Source organism: Pan paniscus, chromosome 2 (assembly GCF_029289425.2).
Source record: "Pan paniscus chromosome 2, NHGRI_mPanPan1-v2.0_pri, whole genome shotgun sequence".
Lineage (NCBI taxonomy): Eukaryota > Metazoa > Chordata > Mammalia > Primates > Hominidae > Pan > Pan paniscus.
In genome coordinates this window covers 7,975,779-8,000,321 of record NC_085926.1, presented here as the reverse complement: position 1 = coordinate 8,000,321, position 24,543 = coordinate 7,975,779, and the positions used below count along the sequence as shown (strand labels likewise).

The window sequence follows — 24,543 nt, the reverse complement described above, 5'->3', positions numbered from 1 at the left end:
AGGTTGTTTCAAAACAATTACATCAGTTCTTCTTCACTGTGATAGGGGTGACTTTTTTGGATCTAAATTGAGGTGGAAGTATGATTGAAGAGAAGTTAGAAAATTCACAGTTAAACCAAATAGAAAGGCCCAAAGCAATTCCCTGTTCTTTGTAAAATGAAGCTCCAAGGGTATTAATTTAAACAACAAAATATCTCCCCCAAATTAATTGAGAATAAGGCTGGATCTAGCCCAGGGGTGGTTGCCTAGCAACAAAGGTATGTGTTAGGAAAAGGATGGGGGTAGTTCAGACACTGGGTATCACCTCAGGCATTGAGTTTCCTTGAAAGATGTCAAGAAAATTTTGTGCTCTTTTGAAATTGTCTATTTAAAGATGCCTATGATCCATACCACATGCTAGGACACTCTTCCTCTTTTTAAGTCAGATTCAACATTAAAATTCAGCTCAGTTGCCACCTCTTCCATGAAGCTTTCCCTGGCTATCCCCAAGGACCCTCAGACTCCGAACCATGTCTGCTTCCTCTGTGCTCCCTCGCCCTCTGCATTTCACTACCTTTGCACTTCTTTAAATGTTTGGTAGAATTCAGCAGTGAAGCCATTGGGTCCTGGGCTTTTCTTTACTGAGAGACCTTTTTATTATGGCTTCAATCTCATTACCTGTTATTGGTCTGGTCAGGTTTTAGATTTATTCATAGCTCAACCTTGGTAGGCTGTATGTGTCTAGGAATTTGTCCACTTCTTGTTGGCACTTATCATGGTGTCCATCACTTATCATGAAATCATTAGCTTGTTCATCTCTCTGTTAATGTGCCCAACCAGATTACAGTTAGGGACTGTCCTTTGCTTTTGTTTGTATCTCACATGCATAATATCATGCTTTGTATTCTGTAGATGCCCTAACATTGTTTGTTGAGTGGATGGGTGGATGGATGGTGAAGAAGAAAATGAACTAATGAATGAATTAGAAAATCAATCAGGCTTCAATAAGAATATGATCTATAATTGTGGCTGTATTGAGGACTCTAATATGTGTAAATGTAATGGAATAACTCCAATACGTATTGCTGTGAGGGATTTTGTGATAAGCCTGTCTCAAGTCATGTTCGGAAAAGTTTATTTGAATTAAGTTGCCTTTTCCCTATTTTCTGTTCTCTGCCCTACAGGCTGCCTGAGCAATTGTGTCTGGTTCGTGAAGTGAGTTCCCATTATCATCCAATTGGCCCTGATCTCACATCCCAAGGTAGGCATGCCTGCCTGCTTCTCCCTGCTTATTGGGCTTTGCCTGTGGCTTATTGCTCTGTTTATTATAACTCAACTGCTGCCTCTCCCCTTTCATTTTGATATGAACTATTCTTCATCTCAGGTTGGCACAAGGAAGTTTTCTTGCTGGTACTCTTGAATCCCTGTAGCTGTTAACATCTTTATTTATGACTGTAATAACCTTAGAACTCCCCTGGATAATCCTCAAAAAGGACATTATACATGGGGCTGTTTTCTAAGGTAGAGAGCTGTAAAGGGAGCTGATTTCTCATATCCAAGTCTTCATAGCCAAGATTTCTAAGGCATTTTGCCTTAATAAGGGTTCTGGCAGGAAGCAGATGACACACAAGCTGTGTAGTTTCAAGAGCACTTTAGAAAGAGATCCTTTACCATGTTATGGTCAGAATATGGGAACCCCAAAAGAGTTTGGGTACTACCTTGGGGCTAGAAATAGGCTGGGTCTGAATGGGGAAGGAAAAGGAATAGTTACTAAAACCTAAAGAAAAATAAATGGAGAGAAAGAATGAGAGCTGTGAAGAGGGATGCCAGGGTGGAAGAAGCATGTGCTTTGTTAAAACCTGTGGAGACTCTAGGGAATGCATGGCCTAAACACGCTTTCCTCCACCCCTCTGGTCTCCTGCTAATGTGCTCCAATGGCCAACCCCACTGGAAGTGGCCCCACTGGCCAGCCTCTTGGGGAACTGAGAAGGGTGAAAAGCAGTGGAAATAGGATCTGGAAGGGGAAGTGGAAGATACACTGTACAGCCCCCAGAATAAATGCAAAGATAATGGTGCCTGTGCATGGGAGGCATGCCTCCAATGACTTCACTCCAAAATAATTTTGGGGAAAGTATGTTGATATTTCCTTACGCATTTTTAATTGCTTCTGAAAATTTTTTGTTATCTTGTTCCTAACTGGCATTTGATCTTTACTAATTTGCCCTCTTAAAGACTATAACCCTCTACAAAAACAAATAAACACAAACACCCTTTAGCTTGCTGTTACCTCAAGGATAATGTATGACTTGAGTGTGTTGTTGAGCTTTCTGCCTTAGCTAGTTTGCCAACAAATCAAGGTTCTCTATCAGTGCAGCTAAGAAATCTAAAACCAGAATAAGCAAAAAACTTTAAGGCTCTAGAGATTTACTTCATAACTTGCTTTAATTAAAGTCAATTCCTATATTAAAAAGAGAGGTATTTCTGATTTAATATTTTTCCCTTAAGGAGGGCATCTATAACATTTTTTTTGTAATTGAAAGTATTAGATGGGTTTCAAATCATTTGCTGTATCATTATTTCTTTGAAATCATTCTTTCCTGTGCATACCTAGTTTAGAATCTCTCTGTATGTGAGCCTGATGATTTGTAAAAGAAATTAATGATCATGAGGTTATTTTGAAATTCAAGGAGGTAAATTGATGTAAAGGAGTTAGAGTGCTGCCTCGGATGGAGCAAGTACTCAATATGTAGTCCCCATTGTTTGTGGACCTTCTTGTATCATGTTCTTTTAAGAACATGGAGATCAGTAGACTATTCTTATAGCAGTATTCAAAAAGTTAGACCAACTAGTAGGATGATTTCTTAGGGGACAGATATGAGGTTTTACTCCAGAAGCTTCAGTCTTTGGGAGTCTTTCCCTTGGGAGCTAAATGATGGATATTTGGAATACTACAAAGCAGAATAACAAATATTTGCTTTTCCTTTCTTTTTTTGTGATTGTCCTGAGCCAGAAGAAGTAACAAATTATATGGTCATTTTGGCATTCTCGGGCTATTATTTTGTGTATCTTGCCTGATTCAGTTATGCCTTATAAATTTTAAAATGTGATTGAAGTCTCCATACTGTCATATTCCTCAGTCCAAGAAACATAAACATGAAAAATCTAGTGGAAGCCTATATTAGCTAGGATTCAGTTCAGCCATATATATTTTTTAAAAACATCAAATAGCAATGGGTTAAATAAGACAAAAAATTGTATTTTCTCTCATATACAAGATGTCTAGTTGTGGGCATTCTAGGGATGGTATGGTAGCACCACAATTATCAAGGACCCAGGAGTATTCTCTGTTTCTGCTCCTCTACCCTTAGTATGACCCTCATCCTAGAGGTCACCTTATGGTCATGAGATGCCTATTGTAGCTTCAGCCATCATGTTCAATTGAAAGGAGTAAGGGGCAAACAGTGTGGTTTCACACTGCGTGAGCCCCCTTTAAAGTGCTTTTTAAGAAGCCCCACACTTCTGCAACTTTTGCCTACTATCCCCAGGGAAGACAGGAAATATAGGTTTTATCTAGAGTTTGTCAAAAAGCCATTCACAATGTGGAGGTGTATCCACACCACTCCGTAAGCTGACCATAGTTGTGGGCAAACTGCACCACGTGAGCTAAGAAATCAGAACAATCTGTGTTTGAATCCTGGTTCCCTCTGACCTTTACTATCTGGATGTCCTTGAGCAAGTCAGGTTAACTTCTCTGAGGCTTAATTTTATCAGGTCAAATGAAGAGAGTAAGATAGCCTACTTAGGGCAGTGGTAAGGACTGAAAGAGCATATATATACAAGTTGTAACCTGATTAATAATTTTCAAAATGTGTACTTGTAATTTTATTTCTTTTAATTATGGTCAAACATTGTGCCAGCCTCAACAAATGATATTTGAAAGCTGGCAACACAGCAAGCTTTCAAAGTATCTGCAATTAATAAATCAGAAACTCGGAGAGGCTAAGTAACTTGACTAAGCTTATGCAGAACTGAAATACACTCCCCTCCCTCAATAAACAACAAAAAGAAAGCCCAGGCCTTTCTGACTTGAACAACTGCCCTTTTTCTTTCCAAAGTACACTGTCTCTTTCAAACTCAGGTTTCAATTGGCTACATAATATATACAGGTTTATGTAATAACAAACTTGGTTCTAATCGCATTTTACTTCACTGGTTGAATTCACTCAGCAACTATGGAGAACTTCCAGAGATGGGGAATTAGGGCTTCAAGCCAAGACTTTGGGCTGGCTATGTCCTGGAAAAAGAAGCAGACCCTGCTATAGCAAAAAAAAAAAAAAAAAAAAAAAAAAAAGTTTTTCTGCTCAAGGCACAAAGCCTCCTTGGGTCCTGATAATATACATACCCTTTGACTTAACTAACCTGGTTGGGTGGCCAAATCATATTATTTTCTGTATTCTGATGTCAATTCAATTTGAAAAATGTAAATGAGGCTTGCTCATCAAAACAAGTTTAGGAAAAAAATTGAAAATAAATAAATGGGGAATCTGCTGTGCTAGTCATAAATAGAGCCAGACTAATATTTTGCATTTTTTAAGGAAATATTCAGTGCCTATAAGAGTTGCATAGATGGTAAAGGGTGCCATGATAGAAAAGTCTGGGATTCTGTTAGTGCAATAAAAGGTATGACAAAATTGACAAGTGGGAGTTGAGTAAGAAAAGCAATTTCTAAGCTAAGACCTGAAGAATAAATGTGAATTTATCAAAGGAATAGCAGGTGGAAGAATATTCCTAGCAGAAGGGTTAGTGTATGTCTCTGACTCTTGAGTTTTGACTTCTGGACACTTATTCCCCTATTCTTCTTACCCTTACTTCTGACTTTTGCCTTGACTCTGCACAGGCGGGCTTTTAGCCTTCTGGTAGCCCACCATCAAGCACTGAGGCCACCACCTTAAACGACTTTCCACTGGAATTATGTTCATTGGAAGCCGCTGTTAGCAAACCATTCTACAGGACTGTCCTAAAACAGAAATGGCAGCTAGGCTTCATTTCCTGTGCCAATGTTAATAGCTTCTTTGTGGCAGCCTGGACAAATCAAAAGGATACTGAGGACCAATAGAAAGTGCCTCACAATTAATTAGTGAGGTTTCCCTAGTTTAGAAACAGAGAGTTCTGACACACAGGTACTGGCATTCTTGGGTCCAACACTCTCTTCCCCCCTTTCTATTATGCTTGAATGAAATTAGGAAAAATGTCAAAGAAGAGGCCGGGTGCAGGCCAGAAACCACTGATGCTAATAATACCTGGCATCTCTTGCCTGTACATATCCAACTTCCGCATTACAAATTTGGCTCCTGCTAATAAAAAGTTGTCTGTAAGTTCCCTGGGCCATCTCAATGGTCACTGCATTTACAAGCCCTTTCAGACACCCAGCTGCTGCTCCTAATATACTTTCTGACAATAAAACACCTGCCTCTTATGGGAATGGCTGGGGGAAGTTGAGAATACTGTCAGTAGTCACAGCCTTGAGGTTGCTATGAACCTGAATAGACTGGATGCTATGATCCCTTCCCCATAAACACTGCCTGCTAACCCACTGAGTAACAAGCTGAAACCAACCCAATAGTCTCATAGACAGTTGTTTTTGGATAAACATAGAAATTGACTCTTCTGGTCTTAAAACTTGAAATTTCATTTGTTTTATTTGAGTTCCTTCCTCAGGAAATGACTTTCAGGCCTCTTAAAAAAGCTATCAAAGAACTGAAACTCACCAGATCACCACATCTAGACAATGAGATGTGGGACCACTCATTCATCATGATTGCTTCCTTGCCCCATCCCTGGTTCCTGTTTTCTTACACATTGTTACATTTCTTCCCTACTATATAAAGCCCTAGTTTTAGTCAATCAGAGAGACAGATTTGAGACTGAGCTCCTATCTACCCAGTTGCAGAGCACGATTAAAGCCTTCTTCCTTGGCAGGACACGTCCTCTCAGTCATTGTCTTTCTGTGCAGCAAACAGCAGGACCTAGACTGAACCCCTGGTGTTTTGGTTACAAAGCTACAGACAACAGTCTCCTGTTGTAGAAAAAAATGTATTCAAAATATTTCTCTGGTTAAAAATTTTTACTGTTGCCTGCTCACTGACCATTCTAGGCCCTCCATCTTGGACTCTCCATTCCAGCAGTAAAATCAACTGAAATGTGCTTTCTCCCTCATTATTTGACTGTCTTTACCTTTCTCCATGAGTCCTCTTTACCTAGAGCCTTTTAAACTCCCTTTGTCCATTTAGTAATTCCTGTGCAGACTCCAGACCTAGCTTGAGCATGCTCATCTCTGCAACCTTTGTCTGCCCATCCCATGCTTTTTATAGATTTATAATGTACTTTTATTATTGCACACTTTGCTATATTTGTTGTCAATAAATCATATGCCCTAGAAGACAGTGAGTTTTTTGAGAGTTTAGAATTTTCTTCTACAGTATATGATTTATTTGACCAACTTCATCTTTTAACAGGCATTTAAGCCAGGTCTTTATCACCTCAGATATTGAATTTAACTGAATAATTGAGAAGAAGAAACACTATATATTCTGTTTTTGTACACTTTTGACTGGGCCCTGTGCACGTCTGTGGGAGTGAGGAGATTTTGGGTTAATCAAAGATAGAGATGCCTATTTCATATGTTCATCATTGAATTTTCTTATTTCATAGATTATAGTCAGGTAAAGAAAGACCAGGATTAAAAAGTAAACATTTTGAATTACCTCCCTGTGATTTGGAGGAACATGAAGACACTTATTTTTCCTTTGAATTTTTACCAAAGAGTTTTCATTTTTATTTATCACAACAGGGTTCCAGACAACATCATGCATATTCATGTTAATTGAATTATTCTGATTGCTCATGAGTTAATATTGTCTTATTTCATCTTTCCAGCTCATTAACTAATAACCAAAATCTAAGTAATTAAGGTATTTAGAAAATGTCATTAAGTGCCATTGAATTTTTTTATCCCAAGTTTCTTGAACGGTTGGGAAGAAAACACTTAACCCTGGACTTTTGTTACCTTCCTGTACCCCTGGATTTTTCCCAATGCACTGAGCTAGTTTTCTACACTGTGGACTCTTGAGGCTGTTTCTCCTGTTAGCTATTGTGCTGTTTGGAAACGTGTTGTCAGAGTCAAAAGAGAGAAAGGAGGAAGATCGTGGGATCTCACTTGTTTAAATATGCGTATTTGTTTGCTTGTCTTATCAACATTTGATAAAGACAAATATAAGTATATCCCAAGTGCCCCAGACCCCATCAGCCTCTGCTGGAGAATAAGGTTAAAATCTATTTTTTAAGTATCAAAATTGAGACATGAGTCCCCAACACATTTGGCTGCAAAAAACCCTGTCTTGAGATTTTATTCCTTAGGTCTCTCTGGTCATCCCCAGTGAATGCTTACATATCCTACAAATTCATCCCACTGGTTTTCCTGCCCACTGTCAGCCTATGGATCCCTGTCTCTTCTGCTATTGGTTGCATCATACCGTCTCTCTGGCCATTCAGGCTATGGAGGCTCCTTGTGTAACGATACCTGGGCTTGGCTCTGGGCACAGCCTCTTGTCTTTAGTTGACTGTACACACAGCTAGTAGAGGGCAAAGAAAGCTCTGAAATTTTGAAAGACAACTTCAGCACAGAAATAGGAAAGGGATACCAGATGCAGCAGATCTCAGGGTCCATAGGCCAAACCCTCCAAAGGCAGAGCTGAGTTGGTGCCATAGGGAAGTATGTCCAGCGAAGCCAAAACTATTTGCCATCTAGCCCTTTACAGAAAAAGTGTGCATATTATTGCCCTATCTGGTTCCAGGCCTGGGCAAATGTCCTGATTCTTGGATTTGCTAAGTGGACTCACTGCATTCTTCAATATACAGTATTTTATGTATATTTGTCCATTTTCACACTCTTATAAAGATACTACCCAAGACTGGGTAATTTATAAAGAAAAGAGGTCTAATTAACTCACAGTTCCTCAAGGCTATGGAGGCCCCAGGAAACTTACAATTATGGCAGAAGGCAAAGGAGAAGCAAGCACCTTCTTCACAAGGCAGCAAGGAGAGAGAGAGAGAGTGCAAAGTAGGACGTGCCACTTTTAAACCATCAGATTTCATGAGAACACACTCATTATCATGAGAACAGCATGGGGGAAACTGCCGCCATGATCCAGTCACCTCCCACCAGGTCCCTTCATCAACACGTGCAGATTACAGTTGGAGATGAGATTTGGGTAGGGATACAGAGCCAAACCACATCATCATGTTCTAGTCAGAACTCTCTCAGTAACATAATTGAAATCCAAATCAAACAATCTAGAGTGAAATAGTAGAATTTCAGCTAGTAATTGGAAGGTTAAAGGCTAACTAGCATTAAGCACAGATGGATCCCAGGAGGCAAGTTATGTCATCAAAACTAATTTTTCCACCTTCATCTCTCAACCTTGCTTTTGTCTCAGACACTCAGGAGTCTCAAGCTTAGTAGGTGCCCAGCTATCCCAACTGAGTGGAATAAGTCCAGCCAAAGTCCCAGCATTGAGTGTAAAGGGACCATTATGTATTGTTTCACATTCTCGAATATTCTGGCCAGGAGGTGAAATTTGATAACTGGCTTGACCCAGATAAGGAGTGCTTTCCTGTGGCTGGAACTGAAGTGAGCCCAACCAAAATTATATGAGATGATTATGAGGGGTAGAGCTAGTTTCCCAGGATTAATTTGTTTCCCTCCAGATTAAGGGTGAATAAATGTTAGTTGGTAGTTAAGATGTATCCACTACCCTAGCCAGTGGGTTCTATATGATGGCAGAGAATTAAGAGAGGCAGATAATCCATTGGCCTGGCCCTTCCAGATTTCTGCCTGGTAGTTTCTGTTCTGATCCAATGACTGGCCCAGTGAGGAAGGAACATTTGGTGGCTTCTGAGTGCCTACATAGTCTCTCAATTCTGAATCCTTGTACAGACATTTCAAGCTCAGAGCACTGTGCAATGTGACCTCGCCCCAAGAGTTTCTTCAATAAAACTGTACCAATATCTGTGCTATAATTTCTAATTTTCTAATAATAATGCCTCATAGCAATAGATCATACCATGACTAATACCTAGCAAGGAGATATGGTTGGCACTATCCACTGTCTCTCTTCTGCCAAACCAACCAACCCCAGGTTATTAATGTAATAGCTTTGGTTGAGAAAATGTAATTATTTATCATGGATAGACAAATACGCTCATTTTAAAAGTTTATCTTCTTTTTCATCATTAAGTCATTCAGTTAATGCTTTCATTCATAAATACTTTCAGTGGAAACAAAGCCACAATTTCCTGTCCCCTTGCTCTTTATTCACTTGAAATGATGATGTCCCAGGATACTGCAGCCCTTCCAATTCACAAATTGATCTACTCAGAAGTAAACCTGAGCTACCTCATCTCTCTCCACCTACTCCAGCATCTTTTTCACCGGACAGCCAGGGTGTAGGGACTTTCCAGAGCTCTTCATGATTCTGGAAACCATTGATTCAGACAGTTTTCCTGCTTGACACTTCTGAATCCTTCTCAGCCCCACCCCAATCACAGAGGTAGCTGCCACCTTCATTTTTTTTTTTTTTTTTTTTTTGGAGACGGAGTCTTGCTCTGTCGCCCAGGCTGGAGTACAGTAGTGTGATTTCGACTCACTGCAACCTCCACCTCCCGGGTTCAAGCAATTCTCCTGCCTCAGCCTCCCGAGTAGCTAGGACTACAGGCACACACCGCCATGCCCAGCTAATTTTTTGTTTCAGTAGAGATGAGGTTTCACCGTGTTGCCCAGGCTGGTCTCAAACTCCTGAGCTCAGGCAATCCACCTGCCTCGGCCTCCCAAAGTGCTAGGATTACAGGAGTGAGCCACCACGCCCAGCCTCTCTCTGTTTTCATTGTACTATTGGTATGACTTTCCAGGCTGTTTGGCAATAGCTGATTTATTCCTCTGCCTCTTTTGCTGAATCGTGCTTCCTGGAGGCAAGGACTCTGTCTATTCCTCATTGTCTCTTCAGCACTTTGTAGAGTGCCTGGAACAAGATAGATATTTTATAAATCTTAGCTAAATGAGATGCTCTCAAACCATCCTCTCAAATATGCTATTATCCAGGCATTATTATAACCATTTCCCTCTTACCAATGTGGAAATTAAGGCTCACAGATATTAAGTGCTACATTCAGAGTCTGACTTGAACCCAGAGCTTCTGAACTCAAGGCCATTTTTCTTTTCAGAACATCTGGCTGTCTCCTTCATGGAAAAGACTGATAAAATTTATAAAATTTTGTTAGGCTGAATTATATGAAATGGGAGGTTAAAAATGTTCAAAAATGAGTAAGTGCATATGCTTCATTGTGGCCTTTATACAGGATGCGACTTTTTATTAAAAAAGACTTACACCCCATACTTAAAAAAATGGACTGAAAGTCTCAATGGACTTAGTTGGTCAGAACAAATGTACCTGGAAGTCTGGTGAGCAGAAACTCAGACCCATGAACCCTTACAGTACAGCACAGACTTTAATGAAGTGCTTCATAGGATGAGTTTAGTTTAATGGCTGTGTATGGACATTAACACTCTGGATTGAGGCTTTTTTTCTATCAACTCATGGAATCATGAGTTGGAAGTCAACTCCATCAACCCATGGAGTCATGGAAGCCTGAAGTCTCCAACTTCTCGTGGAGTCAGGTCATGGAATGAATAGTTGAAAGTCCTGAATTTAGGTTTCAGGTAAGTCACCACCTTGCTGTGTGAACTCCTGAAAGCCTGTCATCTCTGTGAGCTTCGCTTTCTTTATCTGCAAAATGGGAGAACAATTCCTGTTTAACCAGATTACTCTGAGGTTTAAGGAAAGACATTATCCATTAAAGCCCTCACAAAATAAAAAGTAGTATACAGTCATATGATGATTTCGTAGTGGTTTTGCCCCACCTAGAATAAAAAGAGCCAGCAGGCTCAATAAACAGAGTATTAAAATATAAATCCTTGAATGAACAACCTAGATGTCCTTAATGATAATACATGAGCATCCTCTTTTTAATATAAGGCCCCCTCTGGCATGAATAGATTGCTACAGCCACTTCATTTTCCATCTTTCCAGCAGATTAACTGCTTGTCTGAACTCCTGAAATAGGAATGATGAGCCTCTGAGGAGATGAAGGGACTTCCTGATTAACTCATCTGTTTCATCTCTCATAATGAGAAGTTACCACTGTGCCCAGAGAGCTGTGCTTCTCTGAAGGGCTGCATTTTATACAGTGGCAGGCAGGCAATCAGGTTTACAATTGAGGAATTTATTACCTAGGGGCTGGGGAAAGAAATGACAGTGGGAGTTAAAACATTTTATTTAAAAAAACTGCACACATTCATGATGCCATCTCCATTCTTGTATATTTTGGGCACTCCTCAAGATACTTGAGAGTATGTCTCAGAATCTACAAAGAATTTAATTTAAATAAATTTACAAGATAGAAAACAATCAACCCCATTAAAAAGTGGGCAAAGACATGAACAGACACTTCTCGAAAGAAGAGATTTATGTGGCCCACAAGCATATGAAAAAAAGTTCAACATCACTGATCATTAGAGAAATGCAAATCAAAACCACAATGAGATACCACCTCATGCCAGTTAAAATGGTGATTATTAAAAAGTCAAGAAACAACAGATGCTGTTGAGGCTGTGGAGAAATAGGAACACTTTTACACTGTTATTGGGAATGTAAATTAGTTCAACCATTGTGGATGACAGTGTGGCAATTCCTCAGAGACGTAGAACCAGGAATACCATTTGACCCAGCAATCCCATTACTGGGTATATACCCAGAGGAATATAAATCATTCTATTATAAAGATATATACATGCATATGTTCACTGAAGCACTATTCACAATAGCAAAGACATGGAATCAACCCAAATGCCCATCAACGATAGACTGGATAAAGAAAATGTGGTGCATATATACCATGGGATACTATTCAGCCATAAAAAGGAATGAGATCATGTCTTTTGCAGGGACATGGATAGAGCTGGAAGCCATTATCCTCAGCAAACTAACATAGGAAAAGAAAAGCGAACATCATGTGTTCTCACTTATAGGTGGCAGCTGAACAATGAGAACACATGGACACAGGGAGAGAAACAACACACACCAGCGTCTGTCAGGGGGCGGGAGAGGGAGAGCATCAGGATAAATAACTAATGCATGTGAGGCTTAATACCTAGGTTATGGGTTGATAGGTGCAGCAAACAATCCTGGCACATGATTACCTACATAAGAAACCTGCGCGTCTTGCACAAGTATCTCAGAACTTAAAATAAATAAAATAATAAAATAAAATAACTTCCAAGTTAGGCACAGTAAGAGATTAACAACAATAACTAATAATAAAATACTGCAATTATAACAACATATTGTAATAAAAGTTATGTAAATGTGGTATTCCCCTTCTCTTTCTCTCTCAAAGTATCTTATTATAGAGTAATCATCTAGTTTCCAACCACGGTTGACTGTGGGTTACTGACACTGTGGAAAGCCCAACTCTCAGAAAGATAAGCTTTGATTAAGAGGGGACTGCTGTAGTTATTCCCTTCCCCAGGTATTGACTGAGGGTTCTTTGTTGAAAATGCTCAACTTTGTCGTACTTTGTTGAGTTAGTAAGTGTCATGAGTGGAGAAAATTAAGTGAAACTATGAAAATCTAAAGTAATATAACATTTTAAAAGGGCATGCTGTCACCTTTGATTTAAAAGAAAAATTCTGGAAGATATAAGTGGGGGCAAGAAGAGGAGGTATGACCAAGACAGTGAAATGAACCCGTTCTTTTAGGAAAAGACCAAAACAACAACAACAACAACCAAAAAAAAAAAAAAAAAAAAAAAAAGAGAGAGAGAGAGACAAAATAAGATGCAGCAAGTTGTTTAAGTCATAAACCCAGAGTCACTTTTGACTCATTTTTCTTTTTTCCCATGGTCACATTCAATTCATTAGCACATTCTCTTAATTCCAACTCCAAAATATATGCTCAACTCCTCCACTTCTCCAAGTATTTAATGCCACTGCTATCAAAGGCAGTATCATCTCTCTCCTGAGCCACATCTTGCCTCCTAACAGATCCTTCACCTTCTGCTCTTGCCAATCTACTTTCCACAGATTCTGAATCATCTTAAAACATAATTAAAATCTGTCACTCCCTTACTCACAACTCTCCAATGCTGTGCTTTGCATTTAGAATAAAATCCATACTTCCTACTGATGGCCTGTGAGGCATGGCCTATAGTGGACATTAGTCACTCAATCTCATCTTTCACTGTCTCACCTCTTCCCTTGCATAATCTGCTCCAACATTTTCTTTAACTTTTTGTTGTTGTTGTTGTTGTTGTTTGTTTGTTTGTTTTGAGACAGAGTTTCACTCTCATTGCCCAGGCTGCAGTGCAATGGCGTGATTCTAGCTCACTGCAACCTCTGCTTCCCAGATTGAAGCTATTCTCCAGACTCAGCCTCCCAAGTAGCTGGGATTACAGGTGTGTGCCACCATGCCCGGCTAATTTTTGTATTTTTGGTAGAAACGGGGTTTCACCATGTTGGCCAGGCTGGTCTAGAAATCCTGACCTCAGGTGATCCGCCCACCTTGGCCTCCCAAAGTGCTGGGATTACAGGCCTGAGCCACCGCACCCAGCCTTCTTCAACTTTTTAAAAATGTCCTCAAGCATCTCAGCCTCTTTCTTGTCTCCCGACGTTTGCCCATGCTATTAACTCTGCCTGGGATGTTTTTGTTAACACTCTTACATGGTCAGCACTCCTTTTGCTCTTATAGGCAATTCTATCAAAAGTAGGTTCCCCAAATGCATCCAGTACTCCATCTTGACTCCTTGCTTTATGCACAGTATTTATCAAAATTTGAAATTATTGATTTTTTGTTTCCTTCACTACATTGTAAACTCCTCGTAGACTGGGATCTCATATGTCTTATTCACTATTTTTTTTTTGTTCCCCTGCCTCTGCAACAGTAATGAGCATATAGAAATTGCACAATAAATGTTCATTTAATTAATGAATTGAAACATCTTTTCTGCCACATGATTCTTTACACAGATAGATTGATTTTTAGAAACTTTCACTTTGTGTTGTGTAATATAATTATGTCATAATTAATCTTCAAGAAATTTTTGTAAAAACTTATTGGTTTTAAATGAGATGGGATATAAATGTAGGCAGTGGTATGATAGAACCATCTCATAGTCACTTGCAGAAGCAGATTATAAGTATCTTGTTCTAATTCTGAAACCGCATATTTATATTTTGAGATCTGTAATGGTGGGAATATTTACACCACGCAATTGTCAAAGGTAAAAAACAGACATTCCACCCCCGACCTCCCCTGGACACTGTCCGCCAACCCCCTAGCCCAGACAGCGAGTTGTTAAACATTTCCCAACATGTCATTGACAAATAAGTTTCTTAGTTTGTAATTTTCAGAAAGAGTCCCTTACATGAGATTTCATGAGAAAGTTATTTACTAGAAAGTAATCCAGGGGTGACGGGCCAATAGAGAAAGTGAGGAAGTGGGATCAGTAAGGAAAGATCAAGCAAGAGTGTGGTATTGATATGGGAGTGGGCAGGGAAGCGATGGGTAGAGAAGGGTGAGGTCCTTGGCAAGGGCTCCACCCTCAAGCCTGAAGACCCGCAGCCCTAAGTGAGGACAGGCATATCTGTTTAGGCACCCAAAAAGTTGCTTTTGGCCTGCCACAACCCTCATCCTGTGCCCATAAAAACCCGAGACCTTAGCGGGCGCAGACACAAGCGGCTGGACATAGAGAGGAGCAGAGGAACAGAGTGACAGACAGCGTTGGGGCGGCACCACAGAGAAGGAGGGAAGAAGAAGGACACCTGGGCACCAAGGGGAATTCAGCCGGGTCAGAGAAGAGTCTGGCTACTGGGCGGCCCAACTCCAAGGGAAGACCACCTTCCCACTCCGTCCCCCGCTTCTGGCTCCCTGTCCATCTTGCTGAGAGCCATCTTCACCACTCAATAAAACCTTATATTCATCCTTCCAGCCCACGTGTAATGTGGTTCTTCCAGTACACTGGGCAAGAACTGAGGCTGTCACACTGGCTCCCTGTCCTTGTGATAAGACAGAGGGTCTATTGAGCTGATTAACGCAAGCCATCTGCAGACAGCTTAGCTGAAAGAGCGCACTGTGACACACACCCCCTTGGGCTTCCGGAGTCCTAGACGCTGCCCTGGGGCTGGAGCACAAAAGCACTCCCCTTGGCCTCTGCACCCGTTCCCGCTAGGGGTTTGAGCAGTGGGGCAAGGAAGCAGGGAGCCATACCCTTGTCACGCACCCTGCAAGGGAAATAAGGGAACTCTCCATTTCAATATCAAGCAAAGTTCCATGGAGTTTTACTTTGGCTCAATGCCACGGAGAAACTCTGAAAACACAATTATCCAATCAGGGACTAGGGATCTGGTTTGTACTCTCACCTGTCAATCATAGGACTGTCCCATGGAAACACATATTCTCAAACACTTCCTGTTTCTGTGTGCAATGATAAAGCAAGTTCCAGCAGTAGGGGGGAAGGCCTATGACAAAGAGACAGATGCTAGCTGTTGAAGGTGAGAGCGCACAAATATGGAAAAAGAATCCTGGACCTATAAGCCCCTCACCGACAGCCCTGCTGCTACAGTGCCTCCAAACCTTTAACAAGCATGCACTCACCTGGGAATACACATGTCAGCAGGTCTGGAGCTGTGCCTAAGATTCTGCATGTCTAACAAGCTCCCAGGTGATGCCTTTGATGCTGCCCGTGAATCACACTTTGAGGAGCAAAGTACAGCAACATACCTTCAATTATTTTGCACGGGAAGACCCAGCTTTATTTGGCTTGTTCAAGTTAGTTTTCAGGCAAACATGGTTTACTGAAAAGTTTGAACTAGAACCACTTTCTTTGAGGGACACTCTGTTTCACCACGGGTTTTCCCCAAATATTTTATCAGTGAGGTCAGATATTTAGTCAGAGCACTTTACATTTGCAAGCGAGGTTTTAGAGCCTTCAGTTCTTCTCAGAAGGTAAACTAAGATCAGAAAAATTCTTAACATTATTTAAGCATGCATAGTGCCAAATAAGTCTGTAGTCTAGATACTCAATGATTAATTTTCTCTATCATGCTTTGAATTCAAGTTCATTTGTCACTTCAACAACCATTTAGTGATACTTTGTTCATTGCAAGCCACTATAGACGGTTTTGTTGGGGATACGAAAGTAAATTATATTAAAAAAATAGACATGGCTCTTGCCCTCCATGATATTACAACTGAAACAGGAGAGTTTCCCTTATCCCCCTCACAGGGCATGTGACAGGGGTGTGGCTCCTTTCTTCAGTGCCCCACTGCTCAAATCCCCATGGGGAGCAGGCAGATGGGCAGGTCATGGGGAGCATTTCTGGGCTCCAACCCCGCGGTGGCATCTAGGGCTGAGTGTTTACAGCTCCCGAAGCCCCAATGGGTGTGTGTTATAGTGCGCTCTTTCAGCTTTGCTGTCTGCAGGCAGCTCGCGTTCATCAGTTCATTTAGACCTTCTGCCTTATTACAAAGACAGAGAGCTTTCTGTATCCTAGGGTTCTTGCCTTAGTGTTTTGGAAAAATCAGATCACCTGTGGGCTTGGAGACGGAGTGCAAGGTTTTATTGAGTGGTGGAAGTAGCTTTCAGTGAGATGGATGTGGAGCCAGAAGGGGGATGGAGTGGGAAGGTGGTCTTTCCCTGGTGTCAGGCTGCCCAGTGGCCAGACTCTCCTCCAGCTGCCTCTGGTCAAATTCCCTTAGGCACTGGTGTCATTCCACCATCAATGGCCTGCCAGTGTCTGCTCGTGTCTGTCAGTGCGATCTTCTGCTCCTCTTAACATCCAGCTGCTTGCGTCTGTGCCCACTATGGTCCTAGGTTATTATGGGTGCAGGATGGGGGGACTTGGTGGGCCAAAAGGCAACATTTTGGGCACAAAAAAAGAAATGCCTGTCCTCATTTAGGTCCATGGGCACAGACCCGAGGGTGGAGCCCTTGCCAGGGACCCTGCCATTCTCTACCCAGCACTTCCCTGTCCCCCTCCTGTATCACAACCTAGAGTGTTTGCTTATAGAAATGGCTGGAGAACTGGTTTCAAATTTATCAAACATCTGTGATGTTTCACTTTGTATGTGGTCGATAGGTGACATAGCTTGAATTACCTACAAGTTGCATTTGTCTTGTAAAACCAACTTAAAAATGTGAAGAGGCTGTGTATGACACAAACTCAACAACAAAAAATAAGGTAGAAAATTATTTTTAAGCTTAGTCATTGGAGATGTGAAGGCATAAATGGTTTTTTCATGTTAACTATACTCTTTATTTTTATATTCTTCAATGAATGCTAATAAGGCCTACTAGTACAGACTGCTTTGGGCAGAAATAAATATTATGCACTTGCAGTAATTAATTTATGGCACACTATAGTCAGTAGGGTAAAGTGAATTTGTGAAATTCTCAGAGCACTTGACAGTTTTTTATTGAAGCAGAAATAAAATGCAGTCAGTAAATAGTACAGTGCTGAAGAAAGTGTTTAGTTATCACCACAAGAGTTATATGAAGTAATTTAGGGTACTTTGCTTTCCTGCTCAACCCAGAGGTTATGCATTCATATTATTACAATGTGAGTGCAGTATTTCCAACCTGAGCAAATAAGGAATTAAGTAAAAGAAGCCTCATGAAAGTATTATTTGAGAATGCCTTTTCTCTAACAGTATACAAATGAACTTTTAAATATGTGAAGTCTTGCCTGGGTCTGTATGGTGCCCCTAGTTCAAATATTTTCATTCAAATAATATTGAGGCAGCAACAATTCCTAAAACATCATTTTGTAGACATGAGAATGGTTTGGCGGGGAGATATTGTTAGCATGGTGATGTTGGGTATTTCTACAATCTCCTGCCTCTGTGTGGAATTTGATTGGATGGGGTAGGGAGGGGTGATCGTGCTGTCTTAGTTCAGATTCCCAGAGGCAGAGCCTGAAATAGAGAATTTTGTGCAAGTGGATTTTTGATGATGTGCTTAAGAGAAAGGGAATGCATGAAAAAATTAGGCAAAAATATGACTTCAAAATAAGTCTAGTCTTAGCTGAGTCCCCCAGAGAGCTGTGAATGTGAATTACTCTACAGAGCTGGCCCACCTTGAGTCCAGGGATTTAGCCTTTGTATCGTCAAACTAGTGGAATTCATGAGTGACTGCAGGCTGTGGAGAGAGGTGGACAATCTCCAAGATGAGATGGCCCTACTTTTTTTTTTTTTTTTTTTTTTCGAGATGAAGTTTTGCTCTGTCTCCCAGACTGGAGTGCAATGGTGCAATCTCGGCTCACTACAACCTCTGCCTCCAGAGTTCAAGCTATTCTCCTGCTTCAGACTCCTGAGTAGCTGGGATTACAGGCACCCACCACCATGCCCAACTAATGTTGATTTTTTTTTTTTTTAACAGAGACAGGGTTTTGCCATGTTGCCAGGCTGGTCTCAAACTCCTGACATCAAGTGATCTGCCTGCCTTGGCCTCCAAAAGTGCTGAGATTACAGGCATGAGCCACTGCACCCGGGAGATGGCCCCACTTTGACCCAGGACAATTCTCAGAAGAAGGGGACAGCTAAAGTCCAAAAGAAACAGAAGCTAGGGGGTGAGTGCAATAGCCCAGTAAAAAAAAATCTGAGTGCAACACCAATATCATCTGCTATTCTAACCTAGGAAAGAAGAACAAATGACAGGCTGGTTTATGAACTAAGTGCTATAATAAAATAGCACAAATAATGACATGGTACTGACGAACAAGTCTTGGTTACAAGAACATTTTGATTCCTGTTTATTACTAACCTTTTCCTTTATAAGTAAGTTAAAAATTAATCCAATGATGAGCCCATACTTGTTGATGCTGGTCTCAGCTTAAAATATGTTAATGGCTATTACACCTTTGGGGGAAGTTGACTAGGGAGAAACAGGCTCACACATCAGATGACAGAATGAGGGGAGACATTTGTAGTAAGTAGATGAATCCTGGGTCATTGTGGTGAGCCTACTCCTTCCTTGCTGGATGGAAGTCTTCCATAACAGGGGAACTCCTCCTACGTTTCTCAGACATTACCTAGGTAGGTGCCAGAGCCTTTAAAGCTCTGGTCCTAGGGGGGTAACTAACACTGGCATCTGCCATCAGCCACAGCCACCTGAAGGAGAACCTAGATGGTGGAAATATCCTGCCTGGGAACATGGGTGCAAGGATTGGGTGCCATTTTTTTTTCTTTGTCCATTATCCTATCACTAAGTAGTCCTTTATTTTTCTTTTTTAAAGTCACCTAGGATTCACGGGTATCTCTCTTTGATCAGTCTGCAGCTGGAGGTCAAAGAGACTTGGGGTAAGTCCCCTGTCTGCTATTCCTCTAGTTAGTATTGAGGGCATCTAGAACAGTAGATGTGGTGCTTTTAATAGGCTGATCATTTTCCTTTTTCCCGCCCTTCCTTCTTTTAGCCTTTCCTTTTCTTCTTCTCCCTTCTCTTTGCTTGTTTCCTTCCTCCTCCCTTAAATAAATTAATATATTTTGTAAATTACCTCTCTCCTTTATTCTTACCATCTCTCTTTTTTCTCCTCTCTTCTTCCTTCCTTATTTTCCACCTCTACCTCTTTCCCTTTTCTCCTCCCATTTTGTATATTAAGTTCCCCCTTCTTCTCCCTCCCTCTTCACTCCCCTTTCTTCTGCTCATCCTTTCTCTTCCTTGCTTCACGTCCTCCTCTCTCCTCCCCTCTCCCCTGCTTTGGTTTTCCCAGCACGTCTATTCCCGGGTAGCCAGGATAACTTCTATATTCAGAGCGTCTCCTCAGGCTCCAGTTTGACCCAGAGGTTCAACAAAAGGGACGGGATCTTTTATGTTTAATTTGGCAAATAAGATGCAACCAGATGATCTAAATGCTTATGTTTGATAATTCAGGCGAAGACATGGAGAATGTGAGGAGAGGGGAGGTAACTCAGCAGGGCTCTGGCCTTCCTCTCATAGAGCTCTGGCCAGCCTCCTTTAGCATAGGCTCAGTTCTATTGGCCCCTGACCCTCCAAGGCTCCAGCGTTTCAGATGAGCAGTTCTTCTAGGCTTAAGGATTGTTTGTCAGATTCCCCAATTCTCAATGCCTGGTGTTCTTTGCAGAGCTCAGATCACGCTGATGTAAATTCACTATCCCCACCAGCCAGCATTGAGCAGGATCTGCTACCATTGCCTTACGCTTATTACACATCCCATCTGTCTGTGATGCCTCTTTGGCAGTCAAAGAGCTTAATGCATTATGCATTTCAGAATATTAGAGAGATTATTTAACCACCAGGCTGTCAAAACCAGGAGACCAGAAATAATGGCAGCATCTCTTTCAAGGACTTTCCCTCAGTTTTAATGTCAAGGATGATAAGAATATTGTTTGGAGAATTTTCAATTGTGGAGAATAAAAACACACAATCATGGACACACAACATACACTTATAACCTCCTACTGTTCTAAGGATTGACTTTGTCAGTTTGGTTTAAGAAAGTGGAAGTATTACATGTCTTTTGGCCAGAGCCTCCCAGAATCATTAGCCAATTTTGTGATTCAACAAAGGCCCATAAATTGCTAAGGTTATTGCCAGAAGGAGGTAGTTTATGTATAAATAGATGAAAATAGAGGATACTATCTCTTTAATGGGTGATTTAATGATACTGTTAGGGTGATATGTTAGCAATTAATGTGAATATATAGAAGGAATAAACATAAGTAGCATTGTCAACTTGCTACTTTGACTAGGTTTGTAGTGATCTTATACCAGAACGTTTGTTGCCTGCCCTGGGAAAGCATCACTTCAGGCTGTACTTTGCTGATTAGATTACTCTAATTATTAGGAAGAACCAAGCAAATTAATGCATAGCAGGGTCTTATCAACAGTAAGTAGGCATAAATTCTATAGAATACATGTCAAAGGTTGTAGTGCAGAATATGAATACTAGGTGTTCAGAGGAGCAGGGCAACAGAAAATCTGATGGGGAGGGTCGCTAAAGTGAGAAAGGTTGCTTATCAAGACTTGAATAGCCCCGAACACAACCCTAAAAATCCAGCATAATTACCTTATATGGTTGCAAAAACTTTATTTGCTAAGTTCCATCTCCTAGGTCTAACATTCAGGTGTTGGTTATGGTTTAGAAATTTCTCACAGAATTCAGCGGTATGCACCTTGGTCTCCTGCAGTACAGGAGTGTTACCAGGAGCCAAAGCATTTTTACTTGCCACCTTTCTCTAGAGCTACAAGTTATCAGTCTCTTTCTACTCTCCACATTTACTTTCAGAAGAGGAAAGCCTTCTTCTTCAGGTGGATATGAACTGCTACAACTCCCCTCAAAATGGCATTTTTGGCCAACAAATTCACGTCTTATTAGAAGTCTCTTTCCATAGGCAAATATCTCCATCTTTCCTAATACAAGTGCTCAAATAGCAGGATAAAACATCTGATTGGCTCAACATGGGTCATCTGACTACTTCTGGTCCAATCAGCTATGGCCAAGAGGCAGTGCCATATGGTATACCTATGGCTGTGCTTACTTATTTAGTGGAGGAGAGAGTAGTTCTCAGGAAACATAGTTGTGGCTGGGAAGATACCTCAAAAGATGTCTACCAAATTATTGTGATATTCCAAAAGTTGAAATAAGAAGCAACATTCCAAAAGTTGAGATAAGAAACAACATCAATGATAATGAAATGGAATTGTAAAAGATGAATGGACCTGTAATCTTCTCCTAATTTAAAAGTAATGTTCTAAGGGCCTTAAGCTGTCTATGAATACGTGAGTTGCACACATATTTTAATTTATAGGAATTTAACACAGTCCTCAAGGCAATATTCACAAAGGCAAAAACTTTTCTATCTGACACTAAAACAGTTCCTTGAAAGTAAACAAAACTATTTGATAGTGTCGAGTGGATTTGCTTCAATGAATTAAATGTTTTTAAAATCATATTGAACAATGAAAACTATTTCTAATTCTTTGATTATTTTAATTAAAAAATGTTCTTCTCTTCTCTGAATATCTAAGTTAAATTACCATCTCATTTTCTAGCCCTCTACTTTCCCCTTGAAGAAAGTGTGTTTAATTCTCTACCTTTCAGGTTGACTTCATACTGAGCCAATAACTTCTTAAATAACAAAAGTGACCTGCAATAAGCCCTGAGATATGATTTTTATAAATAACATCTATACCTCTGTCATTGCTGTCATTCATTCAAGTACACAAACCCATTAACTCTTCCTTCTCCAACCAAAATCAAAGAGTCACCAAGTCTTGCCAGTTTCTCTTTCTTGATGTCTATCAAATCCATCTCTTAAAACATCTTTTTCTTTTGATCTTTTGTGTACACTGCTGCTCCACAAATATTCCTAAAGCACAGCTTTGCCTTTGTTTATCCTTTCTGCTAACAGATTTGCAGAGGTTCACCATTATTTTCAGAATCAAGTCTACTTCGACCACCTGAGTGTGCCAGAACCTTCCTGCCTCTCAAACCTTACTCCCTTCTGTCCCCCACTCCTAGCCCCCTTGCTGAATAACTCAGGAAAATGTGCAGGAAATCAAGGATGCCAAACAGTATGAGTGAAATCATTTTTTAAATAGTTTTATGCCTGCTATATTTTTAAAAGCATCAAACAAAGTCACTATGGAAAAAATTAAGACTTTCTTAGATTTCTTTACACTTCTCACATAGTTCAGTATTTGGAGTATGTATGAATTACTTATATTCAAAAACCATATTACCTTCTAAGAGTTTCTGAAGTTTTTAAATGGAACTATTTCCCATGATCCTTCTTTAATAGTAAGGTCTTTGACTAAGTGAGGTCTTTACCTTACTGTTCCCTGATCAACCTACATGTAGCTTCATCGTGGAAACTTTCTGCACTGCATCCTCCCAACTCTGACCTAGAATTTCTCTCATCCTCTGGCTCTCTGAGTCCTTCAATTCCAGAGCTTAGGACTGTGGAATTACTTAGCAGACTCCCACTCCCACCCTTTCCTACAGTCACTGTAGATGATCTACGGTTCTTAATACGTGAACCATTCATTTGGCCTAGAAAAGCACTTTATGTTGCTACTTAATTGTTTTTATAAAGCAGTCATTGTGAAATGGAAAGAAAATTCCACTGGTAATCAGACAGCATTGCTTATCAAGGTTGTTTAATACCTTCAACCTCCCCAGAATCCATTGCATCTTCTGGGTGACAGAGCCCTGATCTCCCTCCAGCTTCTTCTCCACTACATTTTGTCTTTATGCCTCTGGGTGGAAAGGATGTCTGTCCATTCATCCTCAGCCTCCAGGCATAGTTCCCATTTGGCATGAGCCAATGATCATATCCCACCCCCCTTCCTGGCCATATGGATCAGTCAGGGATGTGCCCTGGAAGCAGTCAGAGCCAAATAAATGCACAGAGGCACTGCTGGGGCTTCTGGGAAAGGGAAGATGGCTTCACCCTCAAGCTCCATAGAGAGTCTCCCATGCTTCAGCCATCAAGGGAAGGACTGGAGCAGCATAGGAGACTCTGTGGAGCCTGAGGATGAGGTCAACACTGCAAAAGGCAGAAAGAGAGAGAGAGAAACAGTGTTGGTGTCATGGGTTGGCCTGCTGGATCACATATCCTGCCTAAAGCAGGTAGCTCTGACACTTTCAGTTCTATGAACCAACTAATGGTCTAGGTTAGGATGCTTGTCTTTTACAAAACAGAGATTCCCATTGGACATAGTGGTCTCAGGCAAACTATCACAGTCCTCCTCTGTAAAATGAAGGTGGAGATAAGAATTCTTTCCTCAGAAGACTGCTGTGAAGATTAAATAAGGCAATACATTTGCAAGTATCTAATAAACTGGGTTCTTAAAAATTTGTTGTATTTGTATATTTTCCTTTTTAAGCAATAGAAAGGCCATGGAATTTGAAGTTGCATAGAACAGACTGGAGTTTAAAGCTAGTTCTGCCTTTATTATCTAGTTAAGTAAATGACTTCCTATCTCTGAGCCTTGATGTCTGCTTTTGAAAAAAAAATGGGCATACTAATGATATTTATCCTGAAATGTTGTCATTTCTAGAAACATAGTACAGCATTTGCCATAAGGTATATATGCAACAGGTACTATTTCTCTTCCCTTCCCACTTTTGTCATTCCCCCTATCCATGTATATAGCCATTTCTCTAGATGCACTAACCTCTTTGAAGGAGTAGAGCTAGGATCTTAGATATTTGTTCACAGTATAACATAGCAACACGAACACTGGGAAAATGTATTACTAATAAGAATTATGCAAGAACTATATTCTATACACATACATTATTTTATCTTTATATCAACTATTATCTGCTAAGAAATATCCACAGTTTATAGATGAGGAGGAACTTGCCCACAGACACATAAATATCACACTGCAGAGCTAGAGTCTGAATACAAATCATCTGTTTGATTGAGA

At 40.6% G+C, this 24,543-nt stretch overlaps 1 long non-coding RNA gene across 3 annotated transcripts in view; it reads left to right on the top strand.

The window, feature by feature from the left end:
* The window catches only part of LOC112439296 (uncharacterized), a 549,643-nt gene that overhangs the window by 506,888 nt on the left and 18,212 nt on the right, over nucleotides 1-24,543 (top strand). For 2 of the 3 annotated variants that reach the window (XR_010111391.1, XR_004670438.3), the window contains one exon: nucleotides 1,164-1,240. This is a non-coding gene — a long non-coding RNA (uncharacterized LOC112439296). Of the gene's footprint in view, nucleotides 1-1,163; nucleotides 1,241-18,525; nucleotides 18,716-24,543 lie in introns of all 3 variants that reach the window. The other variant, XR_010111390.1, reaches the window with a different exon arrangement.